The sequence below is a fragment of the Pseudophryne corroboree genome, chromosome 3 (assembly GCF_028390025.1).
Source record: "Pseudophryne corroboree isolate aPseCor3 chromosome 3, aPseCor3.hap2, whole genome shotgun sequence".
Taxonomy (NCBI): Eukaryota; Metazoa; Chordata; class Amphibia; order Anura; family Myobatrachidae; genus Pseudophryne; species Pseudophryne corroboree.
In genome coordinates this window covers 482,821,615-482,848,339 of record NC_086446.1, presented here as the reverse complement: position 1 = coordinate 482,848,339, position 26,725 = coordinate 482,821,615, and positions in this window count along the sequence as shown.

The window sequence follows — 26,725 nt, the reverse complement described above, 5'->3', positions numbered from 1 at the left end:
AGCCCCCTTTTGTGCCTCCAGTGGCACCTTGGGATCTTAACGTTGTGTTGGATTTCCTGAAATCCCACTGGTTTGAGCCACTTATCACGTGGAAAGTGGTCATGCTATTGGCCTTAGCTTCGGCTAGGCGTGTGTCAGAATTGGCGGCTTTGTCATGTAAAAGCCCTTATCTGATCTTTCATATGGACAGGGCAGAATTGAGGACTCATCCCCAATTTCTCCCTAAGGTGGTATCAGCGTTTCATTTGAACCAACCTATTGTGGTGCCTGCGGCTGCTCGGGACTTGGAGGACTCCAAGTTACTAGATGTAGTCAGGGCTTTGAAAATCTATGTAGCCAGGACGGCTGTAGTCAGGAAAACTGACTCGCTGTTTATCCTGCATGCACCCAACAAGCAGGGTGCTCCTGCTTCAAAGCAAACTATTGCGCGCTGGATCTGTAACACGATTCAGCAAGCTCATTCTGCGGCAGGATTGCCGCATCCTAAATCAGTAAAAGCCCATTCCACAAGGAAGGTGGGCTCTTCTTGGGCGGCTGCCCGAGGGGTCTTGGCTTTACAGCTGTGCCGAGCTGCTACTTGGTCGGGTTCAAACATATTTGCTAAGTTCTACAAGTTTGATACCCTGGCTGAGGAGGACCTTGCCTTTGCTCATTCGGTGCTGCAGAGTCATCCGCACTCTCCCGCCCGTTTGGGAGCTTTGGTATAATCCCCATGGTCCTTACGGAGTTCCCAGCATCCACTAGGACGTCAGAGAAAATAAGAATTTACTCACCGGTAATTCTATTTCTCGTAGTCCGTAGTGGATGCTGGGCGCCCGTCCCAAGTGCGGACTCTCTGCAATACATGTATATAGTTATTGCTTCACTAAAGGGTTATTGTTATGAGCCATCTGTTACTGAGGCTCAGTTGTTGTTCATACTGTTAACTGGGTATGGTTATCACGAGTTGTACGGTGTGGCTGGTATGAGTGTTACCCTGGTTTCCAAATCCTTTCCTTGTTGTGTCAGCTCTTCCGGGCACAGTTTCCTTAACTGAGGTATTGAGGAGGGGCATAGAGGGAGGAGCCAGTGCACACCAGATAGTACCTAATCTTTCTTTTAGAGTGCCCAGTCTCCTGCGGAGCCCGTCTGTTCCCCATGGTCCTTACGGAGTTCCCAGCATCCACTACGGACTACGAGAAATAGAATTACCGGTGAGTAAATTCTTATTTTTATACACTTCCATACACAATACAATGGTCACTGTAATCTCATTGTCCATTGGACACAGAGATGCATCTCTACATTACAGGAGAGGTCATAGGTTGATTTGAAAAGGTGGGCGATGTCTTTCTCAACTGCTCTTGGGGGTGGTATCCTCTGGATTCCCGCCGCATACATAATATACAGTAAATACAGTTTATATCTATATTCTACTTCTGCACATAACTATACGCTGGAACATGCGATCTTTCTCTAACCAACACCGGAATGTTACTCTTAAAATACCCTACAGCTGGATACTAGACATCACCTTCTAACCTTAGTCTGACCCTTCCTATCATGCAAAGGCGAATCCCTTAGTCCTGGAACCATTTAAACTGTTGATATTTGCTGATGCGGTGCAAGGGAGCTATATCTAAAATGTACAATTTGGGTTAAATACGTAATGTTCTAATAATCCTCTATGCGCTCACAAACTCAGCCGTAAATACCCATACCACGCGCAGGAAATTGCGGATATGTGCACGCACGGCGGAACAAGTGCACGCGCAGCGGGCATGTGTGTCGGGTTAGTACATGGTGTATGCATTACAATATTTTTCGACTTTGACAGTCCACCCTTTGGCAGTCAACAATAACTGCCACTATCTAAACATTAAACAGAAAAATATACAATACAATATCTACAGATGATTGGATAAAAATATACAATACAAATATCTACAGATGATTGGATGGTAGGAGGAGAGGTGTAGGTGGGAAATGTATGACCTAGTGGGATAGTAAAAGCATGTATGTATGAAATCCATGTCTGAGGGGCATGTATCATCGTGCCGTATATGTTCTAGATAAGCTACGAGGTATTGCGAAGTATACATTAAATCCTTCTTATCCCGTATAAAGGGTCTGTAAGTGGGCCAACAAACACTACCGAGCTCTTTTCGGCTTCTTGTTTCAACAAATGGGGTGCACATTTAGTTGATGATACATGGAGGGGGAACATATGTGAATGCTAATATATGGATATCACCTGTCGACTATGTGTGTCACTACCTGAAGGTTGTATGGATGAAGATAAGAAACATATCAAAAATACATTCACATAACATTTGCTTAATCATTCTTGGGTGTTGATCGAAGTCTTTTCCGGATGGGTGTATTTTTGCTGAGGGAAAACAAAGGAAAAAACGGGTGAAAGAAATGGACCGTGTAATCACGTCTTATCACAACATTGTCTCTATTGATGGGTCATAAATTAAATCAGTTGCTGTAACAATGCCCCCGCTCCTTAAATTCATCAATTTTGTGCCGTGCTTGCGCCGCGTTAAAATTCGAACACCTAAATATCAAGCCAATAATTATGACGACTCCCAGGATACAAAGGAGAAACTTTCCCACACTCATGATAACATTTTGGGCCCACTCTCCTAAACCTGAGAACCAATTGCGTGGGTTCAACCATGAGACCCAGCCAGTCAGTTCATTACTCACAGCAGTAAGGGTAAGGTTGTGTCTCCTTCGGAACTCCCACTTCAACTGCAAGATATCGTCCATCTTTTGATCTATGACCTCGGTTGGGTCATCAGTGCTGTTTGTAATATACGTGCAGCACTTCACACCATACTGAGATGCCAAAGTGACACAGTACCCGCCTGTCACTGCTGTGATATAATTGAGGACCATCCTGTGCTGGATCAGTTCCGTTTTGTAAGCTTGCAACTTCCTTCCTGTATACCTGAAGGTGTCGTCATACATCTCGGTGATATTATCTATCAGGTTCGCTAGCGCGTGGATATACCAATAATTTATAATTCCTCTGGCGGTACGGGTGATGTCTAGCGCGAGTAGGAATTGATTCCCAGTGGATTCGTGGATTAAATCAGAGGCTGCGTGCTCTGTCCTATCTATGAGGTGTCTCTTAACGATGTGTTCATAATGAGTATGAGTATAAGGAGCCTGAGCACTGTGGTGAACGTCTTTCATCTTATCATGGGTTATGGTCATAACCTCTGGCAACACTCTTCCAATGTAACACAATCCCTCTGAGTTTGGGGCAAGCCACTTATACGCCTTCCTCCCACATATGAAATAGGCATCATCGGGGAGAACATATGGGACAGAATATGACATTACCATATTGCAAACTTTCCAAGTGAAAAACCCAATCCCTAGTTCTCTCATCTGTTCAGTACACGTATCAGGCTGTATGATATGCGCACAGTACCCTGGTGATACTTCTCCAACCCGCATGGTCTTACTTCCTAAAGTATACCTATACCGAAAATACCTTCCACTGTCGGCTATTTGGCGTATAAGTTCAGAGTCTACGGGTATCCTATCAGCTCTGTGCGACAATGCTATGGTTTGGTTATTCTATGTCACCTCCCAATTTCCCGGCTTTCGGGAATTGGAAATGTTGAAACACACTAAGGATCTATCCACATGATATTGGTGGAGCTTCAAACTAGGGGGCCTAGAAATATTTAATTTCTTGTCCACCGGTCTCCCGCCCCGTAATTCAAGTACCTCATCTATTGCTAAAGGGTACGGCACTAGTCCTGACTTGCTCTGACCTTGAGGTACTTGTGAGCATACCCAACATTCTGTTTGGTTTAAAACCTTACCCACTAGTGAGTGATAATCACTCAATGGATGACGGTAGATGTTGATATTAAGGCTGGACTGACATCTCTGGATGCACCCGTCCTCAACTATGTTTTCACAATTCCTACAAATGCAATTTTCCTCAGCCAATAACCCTTCACAGTGCCTCCTAGTTTCCTGACTACCAGATCGTTTTCTGAAACTCGCCTTTGCTCGATAGATGTGTTGCTCTTGGAATTCTACAAATCCGTCCTTGCCATCAGAACCCATTCCAGATCCTTTCTCGACCTCTCTGATACTCTCACCGAAACAGACTGCTCTGGTCAACAACAGGAAAACCCGGAACGCAGTCTCTTGGGGTAAGTCCATCTTGATAAGGGGAGAGAAAGGAAACAAGGAGGGGGAGGAAAGGATGGTAATGGGAGATGGAGAAAATAATAATAGGGAAAAAGAAAACTGGTGCGACAACCGCCTCTGGTTTTGTTGTTCTCCGTGCTCAGGTGCCGTCTCAACAGTACTGCCTCTCAACCTTCCCGGAACAGACACTCCAGTGATACGAGAAAAGAAAAAAGATGGCTGCGCTGCAAGGCGGAAAGAGCAATGATCCACTAAATGTGTACAATTTGATAAATTTATTAAAAACAAATTTATTAAAAGCGCTAGCTAATTAAAAAACAGCAATATTCTGTACATTTAAATGTGCCATGTGCATACAAAAAATATATATGAAAAGAGAATTTTTTTACCGAGAATATTGGTTCAGGACATGTATCATAAAGCTCTGTAGGATCCGTTCCAAATATTGCCCTGGAGTGCTAAAAAGTCCAGTTATATTCCACTGTGGAGAGTCCCTTTTATATGGTATTTAGAGAGTCCTTTACAAGTTCCATATGCCGCTAGAGGATTGAAGATGGAATACAGTGTCCCATGTGCAGTGGGTACCTCATGCAGTGCGGTAATTGGATGGTGCCTCTCTGGGACTCCTCTGGAAAGCTGGAAGGATTGGTAAGGGCTGGTCCGGATCTAATTGTGAAGAAGTCCTGCTCCAATGGGTAAAAACCTGACGCGTTTCGCTGCGTATGCCTTGCCGCTTTTTCAAAGTGATACGATGTTCTCTACACTCTGTTCTTTGTCACGGGTTCTCTCTGGATCAGCGACCTTCTTACAGTGGGACGAGTGGACCCAAGATTCTCTTTCGGCAACCTTTAACGCTGTCGTGCTGGTTAGTAAGACTTGGTACGGTCCTTCCCACCTGTCAATGAGGCAACCTGAGCGTAGAAAATTTCGAATCATTACATAATCCCCAGGTTCAATGTCATGACAATTACTGTTTGGTAGGTCAGGAATCACCAGCTTTAGATTTCTGTTTTGATTCCTCAGCTGCTGGCTCATCTTAACCAAATATTTTACAGTCACCTCATTATTGCATTTCAAATCATCCTGGGGGGCAATCATTACATGGGGTTGTCGACCAAAAAGAATCTCAAAGGGTGATAGGTTAAGAGGGGACCTGGGGGTGGTTCTGATGCTGTATAATACAAGTGGCAAAGCTTCCGGCCACAACTATCCAGTTTCAGCCATCACTTTGCTCAGCTTGTTCTTAATAGTGCTGTTTACTCTTTCCACCTTCGCACTCGCCTGTGGGCGGTACGGAGTATGCAGCTTGCTATTAATTCCCATCAGTTTGCACATAACCTGAAAGACTTCACCTGTAAAATGGGTACCCCTATCGCTTTCAGTTATCCTAGGGATACCATATCTGCACACAAATTCCTGCACAATTTTCTTTGCCGTGAACGTAGCAGCATTTGTGGCCGCCGGGAACGCTTCTACCCAATTTGAAAACACATCAATACAGACTAACACATATTTAAAATTTCTGCAGGGTGGCAACTGTATGAAATCAATCTGTATTACCTGAAAAGGGCCGTCTGTTGGCGGGATATGGGATGGTTCTGTTGGTATTGACTTTCCAATATTCTTCCTCAAGCAGATAAGACATGTCATTGCTCTCTTACCCGCATGAGAAGAGAATCCTGGCGCACACCAGTAGGCTCTCACCAGCTTACACATACCCTCTTTGCCCAGATGAGTCAGACCGTGTGCCGCCTCAGCTAAGCTTGGAAGATATGCTCTGGGGGCTACTGGCTTACCTTGTCCATCAGTCCAGAGTCCTGAGGACTCCTGGCCATACCCTTTTGACCTCCAGACTGCCTTTTCCCGTGGAGAACACAAATTTTATATTTCACTTAATTTTTGTGTATTGACGGTGTTGAATATCATCAGTGATGTGATATCTGTTTGTATGGGGGTGCCGGCTGCTGATTTAGCAGCTTCGTCTGCCCGGCTGTTACCAAGTGACACTGGGTCTTGACTGTAAGTGTGGGCTTTGCATTTGATAACAGCTACTCTGTCAGGTTCCTGTATCGCTGTTAGAAGCCTTTTTATGTGGGATGCATGCGCTACAGGTGTGCCAGCTGCCGTCATGAAATTTCTGAGGCGCCATAGGGCCCCGAAATCATGCACTACTCCAAAGGCATACCTAGAATCTGTATATATATTGGCTGACTTACCCCTAGCCAATTCACACGCTCTGGTTAGGGCGACCAGCTCAGCAACTTGTGCTGTGTGCGGTGGGCCCAGGGGCTCAGCTTCTATGATACCTCTGTCATCTACAACTGCGTATCCAGTACACAAGTCTCCCGAGTCCGTCTGTCTGTGGCAACTACCGTCAGTGTAAAAAGTAAAATCTACGCCTTCCAGTGGGTTGTCACTAATGTCGGGTCTTGCAGTGAAAGTTTGGTTCAGATATTCCATACAATCGTGTGTCAGTGTCTATACTAAATCCTTCACCATCATTCTCATCCTCCACCCTTTGTGCCTGTCCAGGCACACCTGGCAGATAAGTTGCAGGATTTAGTGTGCTGCATCTCTTTATGGTGATGTTTACAGGGGCCATTAGTGCTAATTCCCACCTTGTAAACCGTGCTGATGAGACATGTCTGGTTTGGGCAGAGTTCAGTAAGGCTGACACTGCATGAGGTGTATGGATGGTCAGATTGTGTCCTAGCACTACGTCTTCGCTTTTACTTACTAGCAAAGCTATTGCTGCAACACTTCGCTAGCATGTGGGGAGAGACCGTGCTACGGTGTCCAACTGTGCACTGTAGTAAGCTACCGGCCTGCTGGCATCACCATGTCTCTGGGTTAGGACACCTGCCGCACACCCAGCACTTTCCGTACCGTACAATTCAAAGGGTTCCCATAATCTGGCATGCCTAATGCAGGTGCCTGTGATAGGCATTGTTTAAGTTTCTCAAATGCCAGTTCGGACTCATCTGTGTGAGAGATCCGATCTGGTTTGTTCGAGGAGACCATTTCCTGCAGAGGTAAATCCAGTGTGGAGAACCCTGGGATCCAGTTTCGGCAGTACCCACACATTCCAAGGAAAGTGCGGATCTGCTGCTGGGTTTGTGGCAGAGTCATGTCGCGAATCGCCTGTATTCTATCAGCGGTGAGGTGTCTTAAGTCCTTGTGTCAAGCAATGTCCCAAATATTTAACCTTGGTCTGGCACAGCTGTAACTTATCCTTTGAAACCTTGTGTCCCGTATTAGAAAGGTGAAACAGAAGCTGTTTCGTGTCTTTCAAGGACGATTCGAGTGAATCTGAACACAGCAGTATGTCATCTACATACTGTATTAATACTGATCCGCTCTCAGGTTGAAAGGATTGTAAACAGTCATGCAAAGCCTGGGAGAAAATACTTGGGCTGTCAATGAAACCTTGGGGTAGGCGAGTCCATGTGTACTGTACTCCCCTGTATGTGAATGCAAACAGGTATTGGCTGTCAGGGTGCAAAGGGACCGAAAAGAAAGCAGAACAGAGGTCAATGACAGTGAAAAACTACGCAGTAGGGGGAATTTGTATGAGGATGACAGCTGGATTTGGCACTACGGGGAATTGGCTCTCAACTATTTTGTTTATCCCCCTTAGATCCTGCACTAGCCTGTAACCCCTCCCCCCACTCTTTTCCACAGGGAAGATGGGACTATTAGCAGTGCTGGACGTCCTAACTAGGATGCCCTGTTGTACCAAGCGCTCTATGACTGGGTACACTCCTAATTCCACCTCTGGCTTTAGAGGATACTGTGGGATTTTTGGAGCTATCCTACCATCTTTTACTTGCACAACTACAGGAGCTACATTTGCCATCAATCCAGTTTCTTGTCCATCTTTGGTCCAGAGGGATTCCGGTATCTGGGAGATCATTTCCTCTACCTTGGATAGGCACCTGTCTATAACAGCAGAGTGTGACATTAACCTCTGTGGGGTGTCTAACATATCCTGCACTTCCTGAACGTGATTCTCGGGTATATCTATGAAGACACCCTCAGGAGTACAATATATGACACACCTCATCTTACACAGTAAATCTCTCCCAAGTAGATTAGTCGGAGCCGATGCAGCTAGCAAAAAGGAATGCTTGGTCTGCAAAGGCCCTATCGTAATCTCCACTGGTCTACTTAAAGGGTAGTGTTGCGCTATTCCTGTTACCCCCATTGCTGAAATTGTTTTACCCGTGGTTTTCATACCTACCGTTGAATTTAACACTGACCTGGCCGCCCCTGTATCTACAAGAAAAGGTAGTGATCTACCAGCTACATCAACTGTGACCTCAGGTTCACTACCAAGGCTAGCAATCAACTTCACTGGCTGCAGACTACAGGTGTAGCCCAACCCCTATTGTATATTGTGACCTTCCCGCAGCGCGCTGGCAGCTACAATATGTGAGGGGGGGTAACTGAGAATTTTCAGAGGTCTGCCAGTCCCTCCTAGGTGGGTGCCTCCTTGTTTCCCCTGCATGTGGCTCATAACTACTCCTATGCGATCCCTGATCCCAATTACGTGTATCATAATGTGGTTCATGTTGTGGTCTAGGGGGTCAGTATACCTTGTGTGTCCTTAAACCTACAATTCCGTGCGTAATGTCCTTCCCTCTGGCAGTTATAACATTTTACCACATACGACTTACCATCAGGGGTCTGGGGTTTCGGCTGATGGCGGCTTCGTTGTAAGGGCTTTTATACTTACTGTCATCAGCTTATCCCCCTGTGGCTCCCTGTGCTTAATGATGTTCCGATCGTGTTCGATAGCGGACTCTCTTAATGCAGCCACCGAGATACCTCTCCAGTTAGGTTGAGTGGTTTGTACCCTTGTTCTCAATGTTTCTTTTAACCCGTCCATTAATACTGACACAGCTACCTCCCTATGATGTACATTTTCCTTAATGTCCTCGACCCCAGTGTATCTAGCCATTTCCTGCAGTGCTCGATGGAAATATTCAGATGCAGTTTCACCTTCTTTTTGTCTTATGGAAAAGATTTTATTCCATTTGACAACAGTAGGGAAATATACTCCTAATTGTAGATTGATCTGTTGTACATTCTCCTGAGTGTATTCATCAGTGAGAGGTACTTCTACGTCTAATTTACAATCAGTAATGAATTTCGCAGGGTCAATATTGGAGGGTAAACATTCCCGTAGCACTGTTCGCCAATCTTTGTGGGTTCGGTGGCGTTACCTAATTCTCTAATAAACCTCTGACATGCGGCTAGATCTTTTCTGGGATCGGGAAATTCAGACATAATTGTCCTCAATTCTGTCCGGGACCAAGGACAATGCATAGCAATGTTCCTGACGGGAGTGATTCCCTGAGCGTCACTCTTCCCATTGGGGACTGCGATCACCCTGACAGGATTTAGTTCAATTACATCATTTTGTGTTGACTCTACAATCTGGGGTGCTATTGTCTCTGCATAATGTACAGTACCGTACTTACCTGTGGACACGACCTCACCTGTCCCTCCGCTAGGGGCCTTTGCTACTGCTCTTACTGGTTGGGCCGTGCCCACTTGGGTGTCTTGTATGGTGGCTGGTAGAGAGAGTGCCAATATCGTGCTGGGCTCATCTTCTTGCTCGCAGTCCTGAGGGAAGTTTAAAATGGGATACAACTTGCACGGGTTAGCATTAATACATTTATCAAGTTCACTCTTATCATATATCAGTATGCCATTGTCTGTAGCCACTTTCTCCCCTGTAATATACGGTGGTGGTGGTGCGGTTGCCATCAGTTTCCTGCTAGGTTTGGAACCGGCTGCGTGAGCTAGTTCCCTCTGCATATCGCCCTCTTGCTGCCATAAATGTAAACAGTTTGTGTGTCTGACCCTTTGTTTTCGGGATTTTAACAGACATTTTCTAATACTTAAATTCTGCAACACCTCTGGTTCAAAACTGCCTACCTTAGGGAATGGTTCCCTATCTTCCGCAGTCATACATTCCCATTCATTGCATAAAACCTCTGTGTGTGATCCATATTTCTCAGACATTATGTACCTCGCTGACCCCCTGGGCCGCGGAACATCAACCTGAACCCTGGTTGAACGTCCCTTACTTGAGCAACTGGCCCCCATATTTTGCAGGTATTGCCTTCTCAGCTAATTCCTACAAAAAAACAAAATACTCAATATAAGGCAACGGTGAAAGTTCAACGAGTGCTTTCACCCACTTACGCCCACGTTGGCCAATACTACCAAATACTGTCGTCAGCGAAGTTAGTACCCAACCTAGGGCCCCTAATGTAACCTTTATTCACTGGAAGTATATGGGAGTGACTTACCCTTTCCAGTAAATATTGGTTGTTGGAGATTTCCTGAGTGACCAGCGAAAACTTAATTTACATCACGCTTGCGTATGCTATACCCAGCGCTAATGATCCCGTGATTTTACGCAAAGCTTGTAAAAAGGGTATCACGTTGCGCTAAGTAGTGCACCCACGAACGCGGTCCAATCGCACAGCGTATAGGTAACTGTTACTTATCCGCCGTACGACCAATGGAATCGATTGTTCAGGCTGCGAAACCTCAGCCGGAGCGTATCAAAACGGGCCTATATGGGTTCTTCGCTAACCACCTGGGCTGCGGTATCTAAACAAAAACCTCGCTGACCTTTAGTCTGCGGTACTCTCAACCTTCGGTCTGCGATATCTACTACCTTGCTCCTTTGTACTTTAATCAATGTTAACGTGAGCAAGCCACTCTCACGCCACCAAGTATCCACACACCTGGTGTGGTCTCCCACGGGATCCCGAATTCCCTGGGTCCACAAAACCTTTATTGATTGCACACTCACGCTCGTTCACTCATATACACTTTGGTTTTTCTGTACAGAAAATTAACTTTCATTCAGATAAACAGCCTTAGTACCAGAGGTAATACAGTAAAAAAGGATTTATTTAAACTAAATCTTGGACACTGAGCAATTTGTGCTATTATCGCGTGGCTACCGTCTCGCGCCTAAAGTAAACAATGCTATTGTGTAATTTGTACTTAGCGGTCGTACCCTTACACACGTTGCGTAAACACGCCACGTGCGTATGCCTTTACGTTGCGTACGCAGTCCCGTACGTTATCCGAGACACGTGTACAAAGACCGCACGTCCGCAATAGCCCAAATCCCACACTTCTAGAAATGTAAGCGATATTAACTATAATCGCTAACTTAACACTACACACAGTTTCTTCTGTATAAACCTTTACAACTAGGCCAGGCTGCGTGTGCGTCTTACACTTACTTCCTTAAATATTTACTCTATATTTTAACTAAATAGCAAGAAATTTCTCAGCACAGGTCAAAATGAATCTAGTAATCACTACTTATGGCAACAATGCGAGCAGGTATACAAAGTAGCGTTGTGTGCGCATTTGGCGCCAAACAGAAATTCACAGACTTTAAAATAGCTTTGCGTTCTTACCTTACGGATCCCACCAGCATCCCTACAAACCATGCAGAGCAGACGCCATCATATCAGCAATTGATGTAGGGTTTATCAGTGTATTCTACGACCAGGAAAAGGCTTACGTAGGATACCTGGATACCTTTCCGCCCTTTGCTGATAGATGAAGTCTGCTTTAACCTGCTAGGCTGTGGGTATGAGGAAAAACCGGACAATGCCCCCAATTGATAATGTCAATATTATCTTAAACCATAAAGCTATACCTCTAAACACAGTTTTACCATGGAGCCGCTGCGGCCGCTAGACTTAATACACACGCTACGCACTTTGCACGCTATTTGCGTACAGAGTCCCGTAAGTTGTACGGACTTAACGTACACACGCCGCGCTGGGGGTACAACGTACACACAGCGCTCGCACACTATATTGATAAACTTTAAACCTTATTAGTAATACAATGCAATGATATGATTAGTCTTTAAACCTTATGCAGCAAAGCACTGCAATGATGTTACACCTTAAACCTTATGCAGTGCTGACGGTATAAAGTACCCGCAGTGCGTACACCTTATTAATACACTCTTAAACTTATACAGTTATGTAATGTAATACGCTCTAAACCCTAGCAGGGAAATGAGGACACAACACCGATATGTAGTTAACCACAGGGTTCTAAGGCCACAGTGGGTTATTTCGAAAGGGGGTGACAATACAAATTATACACTACAAGGCTTACAAGATAAATCTACAACAGAATAATGGCTACAGAAAATGTACATACGTGAGAATATTCACAAGCGCAACCTGGACCAGTCCTCCGCTCGTCAGATAGATAGCGTTCAGAGTCTTCTGACCGGCCAGGCAACAACAGGCTTTTTATACACAACTTCCATACACAATACAATGGTCACTGTAATCTCATTGTCCATTGGACACAGAGATGCATCTCTACATTACAGGAGAGGTCATAGGTTGATTTGAAAAGGTGGGCGATGTCTTTCTCAACTGCTCTTGGGGGTGGTATCCTCTGGATTCCCGCCGCATACATAATATACAGTAAATACAGTTTATATCTATATTCTACTTCTGCACATAACTATACGCTGGAACATGCAATCTTTCTCTAACCAACACCGGAATGTTACCCGTAAAATACCCTACAGCTGGATACTAGACATCACCTTCTAACCTTAGTCTGACTCTTCCTATCATGCAAAGGCGAATCCCTTAGTCCTGGAACCATTTAAACTGTTGATATTTGCTGATGTGGTGCAAGGGAGCTATATCTAAAATGTACACTATTTGGGTTAAATACGTAATGTTCTATTAATCCTCTATGCGCTCACAAACTCCGCCGTAAATACCCATACCACCCGCAGGAACGCGGGAGCGATCATACGCAAATTGCGGATATGTGCACGCACGGCGGGCATGTGTGTGGGGTTAGTACATGGTGTATGCATTACAATATTTTTAGACTTTGACACCCAGATGCAGACCCCCGGATCTGTTGCTATTATGACTCTCTTGATGTGGTACTGTAGATGTCAAGACGCACATGGAATGTCCGTCTAGTGGTGACGTCACTCCTCCAGTGCCCAGCATTACACACTGTCTGCATACAGTGTGTGTAGTAGGATGTTCTGTTTTCTAAGTTATGTTCTTATAGTCCGTTTTTTACATAGATTCAGACTTAGTCGCTCAAAGATGTACAAGTGCCGCATGCCCCAATGATCAGTGTATGCTAGCAATGTAGATTTATTAGCGAGATGGGCTGTTTAGCGTAATTTGAGCTACAGTGTATGAGAACATATCTGTATATATTATGAACCAGACTAGTTATTTGTACATAGAAAAGCACTAAAGCCGGCGCTGGTTGTTCCTTGGGCAAGGGGTATGTAAGAATGATATTAGAAACACCATCATGCACATAACATATGATCTGGAAGTAAGTCATGTGACTGCACTGACCTCTAACCCCCACCATACCCAGTTTCACTCATTGTATATTTGTACTATTTTATACTATATATATATATATTTTATGTGAGTTTGCCTCCTATAAATCACTTTTTTTATCTAATAAGAATAGTGATAATGAAGAATGATTGTTTTTATTAACACTGTGGATGATTGCATAGATATTGCTACACACCTGTTGGGCATCAGGTCGTTAATAGGGTTTAAATAGATCCCTTTACCAGAGGGAGCTTTACTTCTGATGAAGCTAGGTGACCGAGCCTAGGGAAACGCGTTAAGTGTGAAAGCTGCCACCACCACTATCATCAGTGCTCCACATCATTACGGATCCAGATATGGACTTATAACAATCAGCTTTGGAACACCTGCTTTGGAATCTTTCCCTGTGGGACATTCACATTACAGCACCGACTGGAGGGACCCAGCTTGAATACAAGTGATACAGCTTGCTTGCTGTTTTCTTTTTTTTAAAGTTAGAATTTTTTTTATTGAGAATGAACAGTGTCCATAACATGAACAATAGTTAGGTTGTACAGGTTGAGGGCATAAACTTGGTTACAGGTTGTGTACATAACATACCGTCTAAATAGAGACATTTCTATGGCGATAAAAACAAATCGGTATCATCAAAATGTGTCATATAAAAGTCCATTCGTAAGCCTAAACAATTCTCAATTTTATTTTTTATTTATCGAATCAATTCTATATCTAGACTGAGTGTAATTCTATGGAGGATAAAAGCAAGAAAGAGGAGGAGGGGGAAGGGAGTAGAGAAGCAAGAGAGTGGGCGGTATTAAAGGAGGAAGATTAAGAAGGTTCCCTATAAGAAAGCAAGAGATTGGGGATATTCTTCTGGTTTGATACCATAAGGAGGGACAATCAGTGGGCTAGAGGAGAAAGTAATGCTAGTGATAGTAGCAGTATTAGCTATATTATTAATATTAGCAGTATTATCAGTATTAGGAAAATTAACAGGATTAGCAGAATTAGCAGAGTCCGGGCATCACTAGAGAGCGGGCGAAGTACCAAGGAGACCAGGTGTTGTGGAACTGCGCCACAGTGTTATTCCTTAGGCTTGTAATGTATTCCATATTGGCTATGTGATTAATCTTATTCATCAGTACAGCCTTGGAGGGTGGCTTATGGTCTTTCCAGCATTTAGCTATCAGTGCTTTAGCCGCCATGCAAAGTTGCATGATTAGCTTGTCTTGGGATTTGGGTATTGACGGTATGGGGGTGTGGAGCAAAGCAATGTCAGGAGAGAGGTCAAAGGTATGCCCGCAGGTTTGAGCAATAAGTGCTCCGACCGTGTTCCAGAAGGGACGGATAGAGGGGCAAGTCCACCATATGTGAAAAAAAGTTCCCTCCTCTCCACAGTGTCTCCAGCACAGATTTGATGTTGTGGGGAAAATGGCGTGAAGCCTGGAGGGGACCAGATACCACCTAGTGTAGACCTTATAACATTGTTTCCTTAAGTGCTACACAGATAGAAGCCTTAGCTATACGCATTCTAATTTCCTCCCATTGATCGTCTTCCAACGGATAGGATAGATCTGATTCCCAGGCCATTTCGTGGGGTTCTCGGATTGGGGGGTCTGGTGCCAAGATTGAGTTGTATATTGTTGAGATATTCCCCTTTTTGCCGATTGAACGTAAGCACATATGCTCATAGGAGGTGGGTGTTTTTAGTGGGGTGGTTTTAAGCTGAGACTTGAGGAAGCTGAGAATTTGGATATATTGGTATTGACACGAGGATGGAATACCAAAGCGTTCTTGAATTTCTCCAAAAGTGGACGGTGCTGAGAGGCCTTTAACATGTAAGAATCTCGTGATACCCTGAGATTGCCATGGGGCCGCTATTCTTTGCATGCACCCTGGGGGAAAGGCGGGGTGACCCCAGATGGGTGATAAGGGTGAGGGGTATGAAGATAGTTTGTGGGTGCTGCGGAGTTTATCCCACAGTCTGAGTGTGAAGTTAACCGTGGGGACTGAGTAGGCCGAGGCTGGTCTGCAGGACCTGGGGAGCCAGGTAAGAGAGTCAAGGGGGACACCCTGATATAGTGAATTTTCGATATCTACCCATTTTCTGATCCCTATGGGGGAGTGCCAGGGCACTATATGGTTAAGGTGACATGCGTTAAAATAAGCCTGAAGGTCAGGGTATCCCAAACCTCCTGAGGTGGCACTCTTTGTCAACATAGCTCGTCTTAGTCGAGATTTACGCTGAGCCCAAACAAATTTGTTGCACTGTGATTGCAAGGACGCCAGAGTCACTCGGGGCACCATTATTGGGATGGTCTGAAACAGGTAAAGAAGACGGGGGAGGAGATTCATTTTTAGGGCATTGATCCTTCCGATCCATGAAATGAATAAACGGTTCCATTTATCTAGGTCTTGTGTGAGAGTTTTAATTATGGGAACATAATTAGCTTGAAATAGGCTGGTGTAGGATTTAGTAATAAATATGCCAAGGTATTTAATAGCCGAGGGTCTCCAAATAAAGGGGAAAGAAGACGTTAAGATCCTATGGGTATGTGGTGGAACGTTAAATGTAAGAGCCTCGGATTTGGTGTGGTTTATTTTGTAGCCAGAGAGGGAACCATATAAGAGTAGTTCTCTTTGTAAGTTAGGGAGGGATATCAAAGGGTTAGTGAGAGTCAAGAATACGTCGTCAGCAAACAATGATATTTTGTACGGATTCTGACCCACTGTAACGCCCCCAATATCCGTATTAAGTCTGATTCGGGCTGCAAGAGGTTCAATGCATAGGGCGAAAAGTAGGGGTGAGAGAGGGCATCCCTGCCTAGTACCATTCTTCAAGTTGATTCGACGTGAGCTCAGGCCATTGGTCAGGACCGTTGATGAGGGGTTAGAATAGAGAGCCGCTATTGCTGTGATAAAGTGTCCATGGAAGCCAAATGCGGACAAGGTAGAAAACAAAAAGGGCCACGAGATGCGATCAAATGCCTTTTCGGCGTCTAGAGCCAGAGCAATCGCTGGTATTTTTGTCGTGTTTATTTGGTGAATCAAGTTAACAATATGTCTGGTGTTGTCCGAGGCCTGATGGCCGGGAACAAATCCTACTTGATCAGGGTCTATTAGTGACGGCAGCACAGCGTTTAGGCGTGAAGCCAGTATTTTGGCAAAAAGTTTGAGATCGGTGTTTATCAAAGATATGGGTCTGTAGTTTGAGCAATACGAGGGATCCTTTCCGGGTTTTGGGATCACTATAATACGGGATGTCGTGGAGTCCGGGTGAAATAGTGTGCCCTGGAGTATTTTGTTAAACAGAGAAACCATATGAGGAATAAGTTGAGGGGCGAAAGTTTTATAGTACACCATCGGATAGCCATCCGGGCCAGGTGCTTTGGAGGGTTTCTGGGTTTTTAATGCAGCCTCAATTTCCTCAGCAGATATGTCGGCATTGAGAGCAGTATTAGTCTCCTCGTCTAACCGAGGGAGAGCGCATGCGTCTAGGTATTGTTGTGTCTGATCGGCTTGTGCTAAAGGGTCGGACGGGGGATCAAGATTATAGAGTGTCTTATAATAATCAAAAAAGACACTGTTAATTTTTTGGGGATCGTAAGTGGTATTACCTGAGGGCTGTTTTATAGAGTGGATGCATTGGTTAGCCTTTTTGGCGCGCAAGCGATTGGCCAACAAGGTGTGTGCTTTATTACTTTTATCATAAAACGTTTGGTTAGCCCATCGAAGTGAGCGCTCGACGTTCTCCGCCAAAAGTGATTGTAGGCCGTCGCGTGCCTTAGAAAGTTCGGCTAAGTTTTTTTAGAGCGTGTGCGTTTGTGTTCCTGATCCAATTTTGCAATGTTATTTGTTAATAAAGCAATTTGGTTTTCCCGACTTCTCTTACGGTGGGATGCAAATTGTATAATAGACCCCCTGATGACCGCCTTATGGGCTTCCCAAATAGTGGCTATGCTGCAGTCACTTTCCACATTAACCGCGAAATAGTCTCTAAGCTCAGTTTTAATTAAGTCTTGGAATTTAGGAATCTTCAATAACGTCTCATTAAGTCTCCACGTCGGTCTGCCGTCAGGGATATAAAAAATGTCAAATGCCGCAGCTAAAGCTGCGTGGTCAGTCCAGGTAAGTGGGATTATCGAGGAAGAGTGAGCGGTCCGGGATAGGGGTGCACAACTCAGAAACATATCAATACGCGAGTACACGTCATGTGGGTTGGAATAAAAAGTGTAGTCTCTGGTGGTCGGGTTAAGAAAACGCCATACATCGAACAAACCAGCCTCGGCCATGCACCTGTGTAGTACTGAGGAGTTTAGGGTTTGACCGCTGCGCAAAGGACCGGATCTGTCCATGTTTGTGAGAGCCATGTTAAAGTCACCTCCGACTAGTGTTTTACCTCTTCTATATGAGTAGAGGTCGTGAAAAAACTTACGGAAGAATTTAGATTGGGCAGTGTTTGGAGCGTATAGATTAGCCAAGGTAACCTCCTCGTGTCCAATTTTTCCTCGTACCATTATGTAGCGTCCCTCGTTGTCGTGTTTACAATCTAGAAATAGGAAGGGGACTGACCCTTTTACCAGTATGGCCACCCCATGTCTTTTTGCTGTATGATTAGAGTACCAGGCCATAGGAAATAGTTTAGACGTCAGGGAGGGATGGGAGTCAGCTTTCAAATGTGTCTCCTGTAAGAAAACCACATCACCTTTTAATGTTTTAAGAGATCTGTGGAGATGTGAGCGTTTCTGGGGAGTATTCAGACCCTTAACATTGATGGACAGGCATGTTAACGGCATGATTAAAGCAAGAGTGGGGGTGGTTCGCTGGTAACCCCTAAGATCCCGGACTCTGCTAGGGTAGACAAGAAGAACCAAAGAGAAAGAAATAAAGAGGAGAATGAAAATGTATGTTACTGTACACGAACAGTACTTAATAACTAGGCCTATTTGTCGGTGAACACAGATATGTCAGCTTGCCACTGTCTCGTGATGGGGGTCTAAGGGAGGAAGATAATAGAAGAAAGAGAAGCAAAGGAGAAAGAGAAAAGAAATAAGCAGGCGTAGTATCCAGTAGGCAGGATACTCGACTGCCAAGATTGAACTCTAGGTGAGAGAAAGAGCTCACTTGCGGGATGTAAATGCAGTATAGCAAAAGAGGGTATCAGCCCACTATGTTTGAAAGTACCTTTGATCCCTATGAGTCGGGGGAGGATGTGTCAAGACAGAGACCCGACACCCCCCACCCGAGACCATAATTACACCAAAAATAATAATAATGGACTTATATGTAGCTATTCAAAACTTAGCTCTGGGGCGGATCAGTCCCGGATACCAAATGTTAGCAAAAAAGTAAGCACGTTACCGCTAGTATCAATAGGGTAATAACCTAATAACAATAGAGCTTACAATAACGTCTCCGAACAGGCCGGCGCCCGGAGACAGGCTCCATGGTGTCAAAAGTGGGGTCAGTCCAGGACACTAGCCACCGGGCCACGTCTCCTGGTCGCCCGCCAGATCGGCGAAACCAAACAAAAACGTTGCTTTACGCGGGGTATAAAAGTCCGCCAACAAAAGCATTATGTTAAAACAGTAAAAAGGTCGTCAATATACCAATACGATATCAAAAACATGGATTACATGGCATTTGAGCAAAGTTGAGAGCAAAATCAATCATACTAGACGTTGTAAAAACGCAGCGTTCAAACGTAAACGTAATGAGCAGCAAAATTATGAAGTAGCAACCGGGGGCAACTGCAATTTTCGGAGAAGCTTGTCCCCTTCATCAGGAGAGCGGATGGTGTGAACTTTGCCATCAATCTCCACAATGAGGCGAAAAGGAAAACCCCAGCGGTATTTGTATCCATTGTCGCGCAGTGTAGAGGTGACGGCACGTAAATCACGCCGCTTTGCAATGGTCACCGGTGACAAGTCTTGGTAGATCTGGATCCGGGAGTCTTCAAATAAAATTGTGGTTGAATTCCTGCACGCCAGTGTGATACTATTTTTGATCTTAAAGGACAGAAACCGTAGGATGACGTCGCGAGGAGGGTCCGAGTCCTTCGGTTTAGGTCTCAGGGCGAGGTGCGCTCTTTCAATCGAAATAGCTGAATCCGTAAGCGACGGGACCAATTGCAGGAACAAGCGTCGGAGGTATGGTTCCAGTTCGGAAGTTGAGACAGATTCTGGAATATTGCGGACGCGTAAATTGTTCCGTCTTTTGCGATTTTCGCTATCCTCAACCTTATCCTTGAGGATTTCCAGCTCGCTGGATAGGTAGCTCATGTCTTCGCCCACTTGTTTACGGAAGTTCTGTTGGTGGTCTTCCCGTGATTCCAGCGCGGTTGTGCGGGAGTCTAGAGCCGCCATATCTGATTTTTTTTTTTTAAATTGTTTATTTTAATTTTCAGGGTATAAACTTTACAGGGTACAAACATTACTGCAGCCTTCCCCCTTACATGGGATGGGCTGTTCTGTCTAGCATAACATAACCGATAACTGATATATAACCTTAAAAATAAGGAACATGTGGTTCCCACATTGCAAAGAAACAGCAAAGAGTTATGTCTCAGGGTAGACAGAGACTATTCAGGTGGGTGGGAACCGACACACAGGTTCATTAATATGACTGCAGGAGGGTAGAGACTAAAGAGGTAGAACCTGAGAGGCGAGAAAAAGAGACAGGGGAGATGGGGAGGGAATAGAGTAGGAGGAGAGGTGGCAGGGTTAGGGAAATTCCGCTGGTACGCCCCCGTTTTGCGTTGGTACGCGCATGGCGTTAGTATTAAATGGAAAGTGCTACTCGGGGGAACACGAAAAGGTTATGTTAAGGATATCCTCTGAGTTACTTGTCGGGCTAGGAGAGTACAGGGGTCATAGTAGTATGGCCGTCGAGCTCCCGGGGGGTCGAGCTCCGTGTGCGGGGGCCTGTGAGTCAAACCAGAGTTCCCATATTTGAAGGAACTGAAAAGATCTGTTATGGAGGTATGCCGTGATTTTTTCCATGCTTGCGAAGTACCATATTTTGTTGATGACCTGTTGTATAGGGGGGGACTCCCTCTTTTTCCAGTTTAGGGCAATTGCGCATCTAGCCGCGTTCAAGATCTGTGTCTGTAATTTACCAGAGTTCGGAGGTGCGTTGGCAGTGGGGAGGCCTAGCAGAAAGGACCAAGGATCTTTGTATATCCGGGTCTGGAGCACTGTACTCAGCAAGTGGGCGACTGAATCCCAGAATAGCTCGATTTTAGGGCATGTCCACCATATATGGAGGAAAGAGCCGTGACCGCCGCATCCTCTCCAGCACAGTGGCTGGGAGGAGGGGAACATTTTGTGAAGTCTAGAGGGGACTAGATACCACCTATATAAGATTTTATATGCGTTTTCCTTAACTAGGGTTGAAATCGAGGATTTCGCGGCAGCCGCAAAGACATCTGACCAATCATAGTCATCTGGTATCGGGCCAAGGTCCTGTTCCCATCTGAGTATAAAAGCCGGGGTCGTCTCCTTATCCCCTACCTGGAGAAGGGAATACAGTTGTGAGATGATTCCACGAGCGAGCGGTTTGTAATAGCAATAGGACTCCAGGGTGGAGAGAGGTTGGAATGGGGATGTGCTTGTTAAGGACGAGACAAAATGTCTCACCTGTAGATAGGTAAAAGGGTTCGCACTCGGGAAGTCATATTTTGACGCAATTTCCGGTAAGGGTGTACAGGCCCCTTCGGACAATACATCTAGAACGAAGCGGATGTTATGTGTCAACCATGGGTGCGAGCGGGACATGGAATGGCCTGGGACAAACGAAGGGTTGTCCCACAATGGAGTAAGCGCCGAAGGGGCTGATAACATGTGGAAATGGCGTGTACAATAGTCCCAGATCTGACAGGTGAATTCCAGAACCGGGTGGAGTTGTAAATGGGGAGATCTAGATTTAGGAGGGGATAGGAGTAGAGATGATAGAGGAGTACGGCTCAGTGTCCTCTCTAACTGGAGCCAACGTATGGACTGCGTAGGGGCGAACCATGCAGCCGCTTGGCTGAGATGGGTGGCCAGATAGTAAAGGCGGATATCTGGGAATCCTCTCCCCCCTTCTTGTACTGATCTGCGGAGGGTAGAGAACCCTATCCTAGGAGTTTTATTTCTCCACACAAAGCGTAGTAACCACGTATGAATTTGTGCCAGTACCGAGTCCGGCACTTTCACTGGTAGCGTTTGGAATAGATAGAGGAGGCGGGGGATAATATTCATTTTCAGAGCTATGATACGGCCTAACCAAGATATGATTAATGATTGCCATTTATGGAGATCGGCCTTAAGATTTTTAAGCAAAGGCGAGAAATTTTCCTTAAACAAGTCTCCATAGCGGCTCGTAATATAGACCCCCAGGTATCGGATTTTAGAGGTACACCAGGTGAATTTGAAGTTGTTTTGCATGTTGGCTATTTGGGGAGGGGAAATGTGGAGGGGGAGAGCTTCCGTCTTGGACCAGTTGACTTTGTAGCCCGATAACTGTCCGTAGTCAGACAGGAGAGTAAAAAGGTTCGGCAGAGAGGTATGAGGTGAGGAAAGTGACAGGAGGACGTCGTCTGCGAACAAGGAAATCTTGTAGACAGAGTCCCCTACTCCTAGTCCTCCGATGTCGGGCGAGGCTCGGATTCGGGCTGCTAATGGTTCTATCACTAAGGCAAAGATCAGGGGTGAAAGTGGGCAGCCCTGTCTGGTACCGTTGGAGATGTCCAAAGGGTCAGATTGTACTCCGTTTATAGATACCCTGGCGGAAGGGGTCGAATATAAGGCTTGTATCCCTGTAAGGAATTCCCCCTGAAAGCCCAAATGTGCCAGAGTTTCAAACATAAAGGGCCACCCTATTCTGTCAAATGCTTTCTCCGCGTCCAGAGAAAGCAAGAGAGCAGGGGTGTGTGTAAGATTGATATAGTGGGTCAGGCTAATAATTCGTCTCGTGTTGTCTCGGGCTTGACGGCCGGGGATAAATCCTACCTGGTCGTTATGGATAAGGTGGGGTAAGACTCTATTTAGACGGAGAGCCAATATTTTGGCATAAATCTTGATATCTGAGTTAAGTAATGATATAGGCCTATAGTTGGCGCAACTAGATGCGTCCTTACCCTCCTTAGGAATGACTATTATCTTGGCCTCCAGTGTCGTTTTGGAGAAAGAGGCTCCCTGCAAGACAGCATTGAAGAGGGCTGAGAGGTAAGGTGTAAGTTGGGGGAGAAAGGTCTTGTAATATGCGGCCGTAAAGCCGTCTGGGCCAGGCGCTTTGCTAAGTTTTAGGGATTTGACGACAGTGGCAATTTCCTCTTCGGATATCTCCGAATTCAATTCGGCTGAGACCGATGAGCTTAAACGAGGGAGATGGCATTGGGATAGGAAAGTACGAATAGCCCCAATAAAGTCTGGTTTCGTCTGAGTGGTCTTACGGGCGTTGTATAGCTTCTCGTAGAAGCGAGAAAAAGTTTCAGTGATGCGTTTGGGGTCCCTAGTCTTCACGCCAGAGGGATGCTGAATAGACATAACGTTATTCCTTGTGAGTTTAGCCCGGAGCCTGGAGGCTAGTATCCGGTCAGCTTTATCCCCTTTTTCGTAAAAGGATTGGTTGAGCCACTTCAAGCTGGTCTCCACCCTCGTCGTCAGGAGCATGTTTAATTCACCTCTGACCGCAGCCAAGGCAGAGAGGTCCGTTTCGGACCCTGTTTTTTTGTGTTTCAGTGAGAGGGAGCCAAGCATGTCCGTGAGTTCCCGGATGCGTTTGGATCTAGCCTTCTTGTTATACGAGGAGGCACTAATCAAGCATCCGCGTATGACCGCTTTGTGAGCGTCCCAGAGTAACATAGGGGGGACAGACGGGGATGTGTTTGTCTCAAAGTAGTGGGAGATTTCGGCGGCTATGTGAGCTTTCGTTTGGGGATTAAGAAGGAGTCTGTCGTTCAATCTCCATACAGGGTGGCGAGCGGGTGGGTGTTTACCTGCGACATCTACGGTGACCGGACCGTGGTCTGACCACGTGTTGGGGTGGATGGAGGTATCAATGATACTTTGTGCAGGCTCCGAACTCAGGAAAATCATGTCTAATCTCGTGTAAACGTCGTATATGGGGGAGTAGTAAGTATAGTCTTTGGCAGTCGGCTCTTTTACTCTCCATGCATCGAAAAGAAGGTGTCGTGACAGCAGGAGGTTCAAAGCGGTTGCATTGCGCGTATGTAAGGGGCGCATGGATCTGGGCAGAGGTTTAGATCTGTCCAGAGTGCTGTCTAGAGTCACATTAAAGTCCCCCCCCTAGTACCACATTGCCGCGTCTGTGTAGGGCTAAGAGGTTATTTAAGGAGTGGAAAAAGGGAGCCTGGGTCTGATTTGGAGCGTAAGCATTTAGGAATGTATAGGGGGTCCCGTTTAACAATCCTACTAACAACAAGTATCTGCCTTCAGGGTCGCTCACTATTTCAGAGGGGATGAAATCTAAATGATTAGCAAAGAGTATAGAGACCCCTTTCTTCTTGTGTATGGGGTCACAAGCATGGAAAGTGTGCGGGAAGTGTTTGGACTTAAGTGCTGGGTGTGATTTACCTGAGAAGTGGGTCTCCTGTAGGAAGACAATATCGCCTTTAAGTTGTTTAAGGGATTGAAATAAAAGGGAACGTTTGCGTGGGCTATTTAGACCTTTCGTGTTCAATGTGATTATCCTAAGGACCATGGTTTGAGAACAGAGCACTTTTCATGTGGGAGCGCGCCAGCGGAGTTCCGAAAGACAGGGGGGAAGGAAAAGGAAAGAGGATCAGGAAGAAAGGGAGAGAAAGGGTAGGAGAACAGATGGAGAACAAGCATAAATTAGCATCAGTGGTTAAAGAGCGGAGGGAGTCCGTTCTCGTCAGTCGGACCCAAGGGAGAGACAGACCCGCAGGTCTAGGTCGTCCGACGTCGACCCTAAAGGTCGAGTGGGGGGTGGGTGAACCCAGCTGCTCAGAGAGGAGACCGGGTCCCGTGTGCGATCATACTATATTTAAATGTACGCAATATGAGTAATAATCTAGGGGAGCTTAAAGGGGAGGGGGGAAGGGGGGGGGAGGGTAACAGCATTAGTAGGATTGGGGGTTAACAAGGCATTCTGAACGCATATTACTAGCAATAATATTAAGACCTGTGTGAGGTAGAAAAGGAGAACAAGAAAAAACAAAACTCACCCCCTACGGGCCTCCCGGGACCGAAGCCCACGCGGCCAGCCACGAAGAACCCCGGCCCCGAGGGCCCGCACGGGTCTCCCCACAACAGGATCGACAAGACCTTACATGGTAGACATTATCTTAACCCAATGCTCCACATCGTATGGGGATCTTGGCATATTGCAGAAAGACCCCCTGTAGGCCGTCGTGGGCTCGTGTGGCCACAAGTCCTATCCTGGGCATCTATACATGGTAGTTCATGTATCTGGGGAGGTGTGTGATGCAGGTCCGACGGTGGTCCAATCTGAGGCTGGAGCTGTGAGAGAAGGGGAGGTGTTGACTGGGAGAGAGTGATGAGGGGTGGCCGGAGGGCCAGAGATGTTCAGATGTTGTAGTAGCTGAAGGGCCTCATCTGGAGATCTAGCGGAGAGGAATTTGCCATCTGCTCTAACTTGGAGTGCAACGGGGAAGCCCCATCTGTATCGGATATTATGATCTCTTAGGGTTTTGGTTATGTCTTTTAATTCCCTCCGTCTGTTCAGCGTGACCGGCGACAGGTCCTGGAAAATCAAGAGATCAGACCCTTCGAACGGGATCGTCGTCATCCTCCTAGTTTTGGCGTAGACTTGGTCTTTGACCGCGAAATAATGAAAGCGGAGGATTACGTCTCTTGGTGTTTTAGCATCTTGGGATCTAGGACGTAGAGCCCTGTGAGCCCTGTCCAGAAGAAGCATATCGTCTGGAACGGAGGGAGCAAGATAACGGAAGAGGCGGAGCAGATAGTCCGTAAGGTGGTTTTGTTCTATCGTCTCGGGGACGTTACGAATTCTTATATTGTTCCGGCGCCCCCTGTTATCCAAATCTTCCTGTTTGTCCGCTAGGAGCATGACATCCGTGCGCATTTGTGATATCTCCTGTTCTGATTCTTGTTGGAAGGCGATAAGCTCTTCCTGTTTTCTTTCGATGGCCTCTACTCTGGTGCCCAGGCCATCCACGTCCGATTTTAGACCCGAGATAGCCTCTTGTACTTCTGCACGTATTGATTTTTTGATATTGCGCATCTCGGATAGGAGGAGGGCGACATCAGCCTTTGTGGCGGGAGTGGAGGAAGAGTCATCGTCTGAATCTTTGTCAGATATTGCTGGAGTAGGTGGGGGTGAGGTTGCTCTCCGGGTGGAGGATGGAGCAGAATTTTTGAAGTAGCCCACCAGGTTATGGGCGTTCGTCTTTTTCCCCCCTTTAGGCATAGTGGCGGAGGCGAGGTAGGTTATTTGTCAACACCTGGGAAGGATGAGGGGAGCTCCTATATCATTAGGATCACACACGAGACCAAGTGTAGTACATATCGAGATCACATGCTAGGCGCTTTGGAGAAGATGGTCAGACGGGCCCAGTCGGGCGTGCCATGTCCTGTGGGTGGTGGTCGAGCCTCAGCGCAGTGAGTGTACGCTCTCAAATACCAGCAGGTTTATGGTCCACCGGCGACCGGGGTTTCTTTTAGAGATGCCCAAGGCCCTGTCGGCGTAGTGTGTGTGGTAGCGAGGGGAGGGCCGATGACTCCTCAGGGTGTTCAGGTAGTACCGGAATAGTGGTAATGGTGTTCCAAGGTGCTGTTTGGTCTGATAGTACCAGCTCGTCAGAGCACCTATAGAACACGGTTGAATGTTCAGGGGGTAGAGGTGAGAGCAGATTAAGGTATTCTCACGGCCACACGGCAGTAAGCTGATCCGCCGTTTGATGCAGGGGGGTCTCAGGCTAAGCTCCTGTCTCTGTGCAACTTGTGTGCTGTGACTTTGGCTTTCAAGATGGCCGCCGCTGCTGTGCTGGGCTGAGGTATGTGGATTTATGTGTGGGGTCTGCGGGCTTTAGAGGGGTTTCCCCGTTATATTATGGTACCTGTGCAACCCAGGGAGGTCTGCAGGTTGACAGGAGGGCTCCAGGAGTGTCCGCAGGGCGCCGTCCGGTCCCGCCACAGTCGCGCACCGTTCCGGAGCCT